The sequence below is a fragment of the Hippocampus zosterae genome, chromosome 4 (assembly GCF_025434085.1).
Source record: "Hippocampus zosterae strain Florida chromosome 4, ASM2543408v3, whole genome shotgun sequence".
Lineage (NCBI taxonomy): Eukaryota > Metazoa > Chordata > Actinopteri > Syngnathiformes > Syngnathidae > Hippocampus > Hippocampus zosterae.
In genome coordinates, this window is record NC_067454.1 from 11,037,219 (window position 1) to 11,047,411 (window position 10,193).

Here is a 10,193-nt window from a genome sequence, read left to right on the forward strand (position 1 = left end):
CTTCTTCTGTAGCTACGTATGTAACAAAAGCTCATTAATTAAATCATTGGCAAAAAAGAAAACAAAGGACGTATTTTTTTCTGTAATTACATTTAGTTGTCATTGGTTTTATCATTTTTAATTTTAATTTTGGGTCTCGATTTTTTTAAAAGCCTCTTTTGTTTTTTAATTATTTTGATGACGAAAATACTTTTTCAGTTTTAGTTCATTAGTTTTGGCGGCCCGGTAGTCCAGTGGTTAGCACGTCGGCTTCACAGTGCAGAGGTACTGGGTTCGATTCCAGCTCCGGCCTCCCTGTGTGGAGTTTGCATGTTCTCCCTGGGCCTGCGTGGGTTTTCTCCGGGTACTCCGGTTTCCTCCCACATTCCAAAAACATGCAGGCTGATTGGACGCTCTAAATTGTCCCTAGGTGTGAGTGTGGTTGCGAATGGTTGTTCGTTTCTGTGTGCCCTGCGATTGGCTGGCAACCGATTCAGGGTGTCCCCCGCCTACTGCCCGAAGACAGCTGGGATAGGCTCCAGCACCCCCCGCGACCCTAGTGAGGATCAAGCGGCTCGGAAGATGAATGAATGAATGAATGAGTTCATTAGTTTCTGTTAATTGTAATAACATTGTTATCCGTCATACTCTGTTTGTTCCGTAAGAATGACAGGACATTGCAATGCATTGTTTATAAAAGGGTCTGCAGTCATTATATTAATTACCTTAAAAACGTGACTAATTCGCAAACAACACAGTCCATCACTGTTGAGGTTCTTGGTGGACCAACTAAGAGACAATGCAGCAAACACTCAACATGATGGGATTTTATTTAGAGCAGCCATTAAGAGTGCTGCACACTGTAATGTGATATGAGGAGCTTAGTTAACGCTTTTTCTCTGGCACCAAGATCTGTAATTGATGTTCCATCAGTGCAATTCAATAAGAGCTCCGAGTGCTGTATATCAGGGCCGAGCGCTTCCCACACACCAACAGATAAATGGATGGGAAAGATCCACTTGAGACTGTCAATAACTTCATTGTATGTGTGACACAAGTACAAAAGAAAGGCAACTGTTTATTAATGATGAAAGGCATCGATACGCGATGCAATACAAAGTCTCGAGTGTAAATATAAATACAATACAAATATAATACATTCCGCTGAGATGCTGATGCAGACCTCCTTCCTTTGCTCTTGCCTGTTTGTAAGCTAGCTATGCCCCCCCTCAAAAAAAAAATCTATTTCAAGGTTGAAACGAGCCAGTAAGCAATGGCGTTGGTTGACCTGTCCTGACATGATACTGTATGTCCCGTGCAACGTAAAAATACATTTTTAATGATGTCTGACATTGTCCTGCCCCTTAAATTAATCTTATGTGTGTATTTTTAAGATAAACCAATCAGAGGTATAATCATAGCAGACTATTTCCCTGAACCTGAACCTGAGCTCATCCGCCCCTACACACCTGCCCGCCGCCTCAGGTCTGTGGACGAGTCTTTGTTAGAGGTACCAAGAGCTAAACTGAGGCTCAGAGGGGATCGAGCCTTTTCTGTTGCTGGTCCCTCTCTCTGGAATGACCTCCCACTGAACATTCGGCAAGCCTCCTCGCTGCCCATCTTTAAAGCCCTCCTCAAAACTCACTTGTATTCTTTGGCGTTCGACTCAGCATGATTTGTCCTTGATTTTACTGTTTGGTGCTTGGTGCTTTACACCGCCTTTATTACCGATTCGTCTTTCTGTTTATTGTGTATGTTAAATCGCTCCATGTACAGCACTTTGTATGCAGCGACGGCTGTTTGAAAGTGCTCTATAAATACTGTTGACTTGACTTGACTTGAACCAATCCAAAAATACTGACGTCACTTGGAGCCTTTGTGAAGAGAGGTGGATCTAAAATCTGACTGGTTCAAAAAAGAAACGGCAAGTATGCGTTTGTGTCACACCAGCATCCGGATTCTAAAGGCCTCGGGGAGATTAAATTTACATGCCAAAACATAGAGGCTACAATCTGATTTGATCAAAAAAATAAATCATTCAACATATACCGCACTTGTCTACAAGCTGGCACACTCTACTGAATGAAGATAAGAGACTGTTGGAAACCAGTGAATATAACGCATCAAAGTTTTAGTTCGGTGCTTCTGATTGTATTTGGGCCAGGAGACAAGGCCTTGAAGGCACTGACAGCACCCCATTGACAAATCTGAAAGGAGAAAACTCGCACGAAGCCACAGTGGGTAAACGCAGATGTTCACTTGCAGACTAATACAAAATATTTGCCTTGGCTCCGTCACTATTGGGAAACACTCTAACAGTGGACCGGTATTAAGTCTTTGGAATATGTGCAAGACAGACCAACATAAAATGGAACCAAACTGCCGTCGCTGTCAACTGACTTTGGCCGGTCGACGTCAACCTCTCCTCTCACCAAACACACACACACACACACATCCAGAAGGGGCCATTTTTCACTGGGTAATTGGCGGCAAGGCACACGCCCTTGGGATTCGATATTTCATAACCTCCTCCCTTCCGATATCGGATAGTGTGTAGAAATGGGCTGAGACGGCGGTGTGGGGGGGGGGGGGGGGACATGGAAGTAGGAGGGTGGGTGAAGGGGGGCGGCAGGAGCTGCATCATTAGAGAGGAAGAGTAATGGCTGTTATTGATCTCCCCACTTTGGAGCTCTCCTCTCTCACCCTCACCATTTCATGTTTAAAACAACACTGATCGTCATTACCTCGACAGCTGCTGACACCCTGATCAGCGCGCAGGGAATGACGCAAGGAGAGGAAGAGGAGAGGAAAAGGTGCGGAAGAACAGATTGGGAGTGAAAAGCATCACAAGAACAGAGTCCGTGACGTTTGGTTGTTTTAATGACTTCCTTTGTGAAGTAAAAGTCATTACTTTCAACAACACATGGATGAATGTAAAAAGTTTTTCAAATGAATTCAAACACAGTTTTGATCCTATTATCCTCACTTATTTTCTTTTCAAACTCTGGTTAACAATCAGTATCGTAACAAATATTTGAGTGCTTATTAAAATTGTCGATTTCCAGTTTGGATTACTTTGCACAAAAAAAGATTGGATGTCTCTCCAAGAATTGATCATTTGCTGGTGTTCTAAGTAGTTTTTAAGGATGCTCTTTATGATGTGTATGTCTATACTACAAAAGGGTAAGTGCCATTGGATGTATATAATGAGACACAAGTGACGAGTACTTTATAGATTTCTATTTACAAATGCACTGGCTGTTTCCTCTTGGAATTGAGAAAAAATGTAACTTTTTTCTACTCTGGTTCGCACACCCATACATCCAACACCTGGAAATGTTGATATTGTCCATCCTTCCATCCATCCATCCACCCAATATCTGATCCACATGCTGGAGCCCATCCCAACTGTCTTTGGGCAGCAGGCAGGGCACACCCTGAATTAGTTGCTAGCCAATCGCTGGGTACACACAGGGGCAATTTAGAATGTTCTATTCATCGACCGTGTTTTTAGAATGTGGGAGGAAACCAGAGTACCCGGAGAAAAGCCACACAGGCACGGGTAGAACATGCAAACTCCACACAGGAAGGTCGCGGCCGGATTTAATTTAGCAACCTCTGCGCTGTGAGGGAAACATGCTAACCAATGGACCACCATGCCGCATGTTGAGACAAAAAAAGATTTTCACAGCCACACGCATATGTCTCCCGTTGTTTTGAGTCAATAAACAGGTTGACAAATTCTTCATTATTTTTACTCAAAATCGCAGAAGAAATAGAGCAACAACAACAACAAAAATATCCATTATGTTGCACCACAGAAGGCTTTTACATATATGATCACATCTGAGACACCACAAAGGCCTTTGCTGCAAGAAAGTCACTTCTCTTTTTGCCTTTGGCCGCTGATGCCCTCTCCACCTGCTTTTTGCTTCCATAACAACACACCAAACATTCAACATTCTCTTTCAGTAACAGGCCTATTTTGGAGCCAGCATAGGGAGGGGTGAGAAGGCAAGAGAAGGGAGAGAGATTGGCTCCCGAGGGGACGATCCTTGTTAAGGTGGCATATCGAGGTTCAGCTCGTTGCATCCCGAGCGCTTAACAAGCAGACCACTAGAAAGCCAGGCGAGTGATTACTCTGATTAGATGTGCATTCTTCCATGCAATGCGCAAACGCGCACGTGAGAGCGTGCCACATAACCAAAGTATCGCCAACCCCTGCCGATACAGCGATAAAGCCATCTGAAAGCAAGTGTCTGCAGAGCTGCGTTGCCCACAAGAAATCATCAGTGGAGGAGAAATGTCAGCCCTCATCTTCTGACCCCGCAGATAAAAACCATACGCTTTATCAACTTAGTCACAGCCCGAGAATGTATTATACAACCCCCCCCCCCACACACACACACACTACACACACACAGACACACGCGCACACATTCGCTCTTTAAGAAACTTGGTTGCTTTGACATCAAAAGCTGTCTGTGAATCTTACCATTAATAATTAATGATTTGCCAAAAAGAGTGTCTGAGGTCTCTGCATTCTCATCTCTTGGAAGTATCGTCAGTATGTGTGCATGTGTCTCGTTACTATCAGAGACACACTTTCCTCAAAAAGCCTCGATTGATGTAGTTATGTCAATGGCACACTTGAATTACTACACTGGTCCAATGTGGGCGACAACCGCATCATGCTCGTAATGAGAGGTGTTCCTAAGACAGTGGTAGCTTGAGATACATATTGTTCCATGATCACACGTATATCTGAAAGCACTTAGTGAAAAAAATAATGGTCCTGATCTCCAACCAAGCCGTAGCTGAACCCCCGGGGCGAATGGCCAAGATAGCTAGCTACAGTATATCAGCTATTAGCCGCTCACGTCATTGACTGATGACATTAACCACTGCAAGTTAGCACGTCCACCATTAGTTGCCTCAATAGGTGGATCTGACCAATGTTTAGCATGTCATGACTGAATATTTTCCACCTCTCTGCTTTTCTTAGGAAATAAAGTAGGCAGGAAAGCCTTATGGATGTCACAATTATGCGATTTGGCATAAGTAGCTAATGACATAAATATGGCGGACCCCATAGGTGCATAGTTTTAAAAACAAATACTTGGTAGATTTTGAGTAAGCAGCATTAAAAAAAAGAAAATATGCACATTTGCAATATACCAATAGGTTTTTGACCTCTTGGGTCTCTTTAATGAAAATTGCTCTCAACATTGAATTGTATGGTACTGTATTTTTAAAAAATGCACTCCATATAACTGAATGGAACCTCTAATTTCAAACACCCAAAAAGTTTAACAAGTTCAAGTTCAACCTTAAGGTCCTGGGAAAATATGTTAACAAAAAGAAAAAAAAGAAAAGAAAAAGCCAAACAAAAAGATGCTGTTGCTTTTCAGAACATCCAATTAGCCAAAATAACTCAGAAGCCAGCATTTTATTTACCTTGTATTCAGATGTAGATCTCCTTTTCACAGCAAACGTTTTAAAAGCTACCAGTGTATGTGGGCAGCATACAAATGTGAATCTAATAGACCGTAAGGCTTTATTTTTCCAAGATGTAATGCAAGTTTCCAGGCATATGATCTAACTGCTTTGAACAAACGGGTAGGGGCATGTAAAGCCATTCACACACACCTTAAATAAAAGACTGAACCCAATAAAAATGATAATAAGTCCCCTTAGGGTATTTTTCTAATTGTGTGGCCCTTGTTTGCTTTAGACATTGAGCGCGGTCATTCAGGTGATGGTTTTATTTTTTTTTATAGATGAAGGAAGAAAAATCAATCGACTGTATTCCAATTATACAGGAGAAAAAATATGGTGTACTACATGTTATTTGTATAGAAATTCAATAGAGCGCACCCAAATAAAGAAGACAGCTTGTTGAAAAGAAGAGGCAGGAGGGTTCGATGTGAATGCAAGTCAGGGAATTGTAGCTCGCGTACGGTAATTGAGTGCTGCAAAAACAAGTCTTGATGAGGCCTTCCATTGAGTCAACTATGAGAGGCTGATGACAATTGCCTCAGCATCTCTTCATTTCCAATAGCAATCACAGCGCCACATTTCTGAGACCAATTAAGACCGAGTGAACAGGAGATGAATCCAGTGGGAAGCCGAGTAGCTTTGAATTAGTTGTTGTCCTCTTTAATAGACTCTTTATTTATTTCTTACCTATAAATGATGGTGGGGGCGCACAGCACCTAAGCAAATTCAATGAAAAGTGCTTAATATTTCCGGAGTTTTCCACCACATGCAGTGTTCTGTTGAGACATCGCTTTCTTGTGATAGATTTGATCTCACACCAATTTGGCTTCACGGAGATACGTTCGCGAAGTGTGTGGGTTTTTTTTTTTTTTAAGAGTCTGATTTATGTTCCATTTATTTCCCAAACAAGAAATATCATGCAATGGTATATCTGATGTCACGGGGCACAGCGTGCGTGCAAGGAAAATCCATCTTAAAATTGTAAATATGTTTGTAGAATTGAAACATATTGAATGCATTTCGACATTTGCTCCTGACATTTGCTCCTTCAACACATCGCCTCCTGATAGGCTCCGGCTCCCCCATGACCCAAAAGAGGGCAACCACTTTAGAAAACTGAAAGATGCATTTAGGGAAATGTTGGTGTGAGAAAATGTCGAATGTTTGAACTGCTTGCATTGGAAGTCGTCACCCCATGTAACGTGCTCAAAAGTGCTTCCCAAGTTCCATATAAATGAAGTGTATATTTTGGTTGGATTGAGCCTAATTTTCAAATCACAATTCCAGAAAGAAAGAGTTCATTTGAACCGTAGTTTATAGATCTTCTCTGGAATAAGTAAGGAGATTTCCCTCCAACACTGACTGTACATGAATTTGATTAGCGCCTGGGTGAGAGCCAATCTCCACGGAGTTGTCCAAAAGACATTTGCTCTTCCCTCTTCCTTCCTACTCAATCATGTCCGTACACCAACAGCATGGGCGTTGGCAAATTGTTAGCCACCGCAACAAGGATTAGAAATTAGACACTATGCAAGGGCGGCAGGCTGAATTTATCTTTCTGCCTCTTGCAGATGTGATGGTGCCAGGTGTCATAGGGGAAATGTTATCATTGCCCATGTAATGGAATCCTGACGCAAGGTGGGCGGGGCCGCTGCAATTGTTTTGTCAGGACTTCCTGACAGATGAATATTACTTTTCTTCAATCCGATCCTCCCCATCCGTATCCCGATCAATTTAATGAGGTTTATTGCTGTGGAGGTTCCTTCGCAATAATGTTACACTATCTGGGAGTGGTACATTGTGTGGTTGTAAGTTACAGTAAAAAAATAAAATAAAAATACAATTACTGCAACTACTTTATTTCACATTTTGATTAGCAATGACAATGACATGATTCAGAAAATGTTTCGTGTGGACAAGCGTGTCTCCAAGTCACATTGTATACATTCTTATTACAATACATTATATGCAGAATATATTTGAAAATGAACAAAAATCTCAATAGGAAGCAATAGCAGGCTAAAATATACTTTGATTCTAAAAGTATTAACAAGACCAACCATATATCCATTTTCTAATTCACTTATCCTCACGAGGGTTGTGGGCATGCAGTATTTTAAAATATTGTGCGCTTTTCCAGGTTTTTTTTCTCCAGTAGCTACCCCTTTTTCGTGGAAAATGTAGTATGAATGTTTACCTGTGTTTTTGGGGGGGACAGAATGTTTGGAGTATGAAAAAAAATTAGTTTTTTTTATGTGGGAATTAATCATGTTCCCTTACAGACAGAAGTGTGTATGTGTGTCAAATTCCCATTACAATAGACAAACTGTAGTTTAAATTATTATGTCACTTTAATACAGTTCATACCGTATTTTCCAAACTAAACATCAAAGTGAACATTGTGTGTTTTCGAAAAAATGGTGAAATAATGTGCATAGGGAAGGAACTGAGTGCAACGCCATATTCACAGTTGAATCCATCAGCAGATCTTCATCAGAGCCTTTTCAATCTGTTCGCTGCTTTATCTCGCTCTATTCAAGTAAGTCATCCAGAAGAAGAAGCAAGATACGCCATCTTCTTCTTTCTTAAAGGTCAGATGGAGAAAAATGTGTTCAGTTGACAGTATTGGCTTGCCGTGCTGGGATTGGATCTTCCAGAGTGTGGGCTAATTTTCTATTGAACCTGACTAAATGTCACCAGTGGGCCTGAAGAACAGTATAGAGAGTATTTAAGGAACAATGATGCCAAGCTCACATATCATCAGGAATGAGGATGCATGCTCATAACACACTCAGAGACATTTTTGCATTGGATTTCATTCAATATCAGTTGTTGCTTTGACATTACCATTTTCCCAAAATCAATCATCTCCACCTTATCAATCTTTTCTAAGATGTGGTGTATGCGCGCATACATTTCGCTCATGAAAGTGTGCGAAATACAACCTCAGGCTAAGTGGCTGCATGTATCGGATGACATTACACACACAAGTAATCAAATGTCCACTCTCTGCACTCAATCAGTGATGAGTACAAAGAAAACATAATGTTACTGCTTGGAAAAAAAAACTGTGACTGAATCATACTGACTGACCGTATTAACCCCATTGTGTCATTTCCTGGAGACCATACACAGATGGATAAAAGTATTGGGACACCTTACCATGAAGTGGTGTGAAGTTTGTATTCATTGTGGGCCACGTCGTGGTTATATTTGACCTCAGATAACCACACATTCGTGAAACTGTTTGGGGTATTTTGGTCTGTTAAAGAACCTCAGTTTTAAGGTTACAGTTTGGTTTACATTGGCTACAGATATGGAACAAAATGCAAAACAAAGTACCATAATTATTTTTTGCGTAAACCTTTAGATATTAATGACATTTACACACACAACTAAATATTACTACTAATATTAGCAAATAGCATGCAAATCTTGTGTCAAGTTTGTCAAATGTAAAATTGTTACACTTGTGAATATTTGTTAATACGTTATTTTGCCATCAAAAACTGTGATGTGTTGTCACAGACCTTCCTATCATCACTTGGTCTTTTATTTTGGCGAGTCCACCTGCGGGGGTACCTTCTGTTTGTCTTTTTCTTTTAATTATCAGCGGGGTGAATTTGGTGAATTTTGGAGAGTGTTCCCACATCTGCAGCTGATTAGCAATCATCCTCCTGTGTATAAAACCTCTGCTGAGCTGCAAGTGGATGCCAGATGACTCAGGCATGCTGAGTGGTGTTTTGGCCATTACGTGGATGTGTTTGCAGTTGCCTTTTTTAAACTCGATTGGTTTTGTATTTATACACCAGTGCCTCATTATCATTTTCGTTGCAATTTTGTTGAAGAAAATGACTGTTCAGAAGTTTGAAGCGTCACAAAAACAAAAATGAACACCATAAATCACTGTTGTGCAAAAAATATGGCTTTTCGCAAAAAGCTTGTTTTCTGTGTGCTTGTTTTTAGTGGGGAATAAGTAATTTGGCTGAAACCAACACGTCCTTTTGCTGGATACTAAAAATAAAAAAATAGTTTTTTTGAGTGATGATGAAAGAAGAGAATCTAATCTTGCATTTAGCAGCTTCTATGTTTAAATAGTCATAAAGCACAATATTCTGTGAGCCTTGATAGATCATTCAGAATGCTCTCAATTGGCTGGCACTCAATAGGTTCTTCTTTATTCGCGGCTTACATTGAAGGAGTTAACCATCGTGTCCATTACCTAATGTCTCTGTTTTGTGGGAACAAAAACAATCACTTCGACATCGTATTACATTGTGGCAAGCTTTCACGGGCCTCAAGTTTGACACCTCAACATCATCTTCTACATCACATCTTCTCCCGTGTACCGATGTGCCTCAAACAAAACAGCAATGCCAGTTATGGATGTTGTCATCCAATAGGAGCGATTTGTCTTAGGCACAGACAACGGTGCCACAAAATAGGGAGTGTAGTAACTGACGGTGGATGCAAAGAAGCCTGAGAACGGGAGGACAGTATTCACAAAAAATAGTTCAAAATGAAAGCACGGTAATAATCCAAACAAAGACCCATTGTTTGATAATACTTCACACTCATCAGACAGGGTTTTCTCCGGGTACTCCGGTTTCCTCCCACATTCTAAAAACATGCATAGCAGGTTAATGGAACACTCTAAATTGTCCCTAGGTGTGATTGTGATGGTGAATGGTTCTTCATCTATGTGTGCCCTGTGA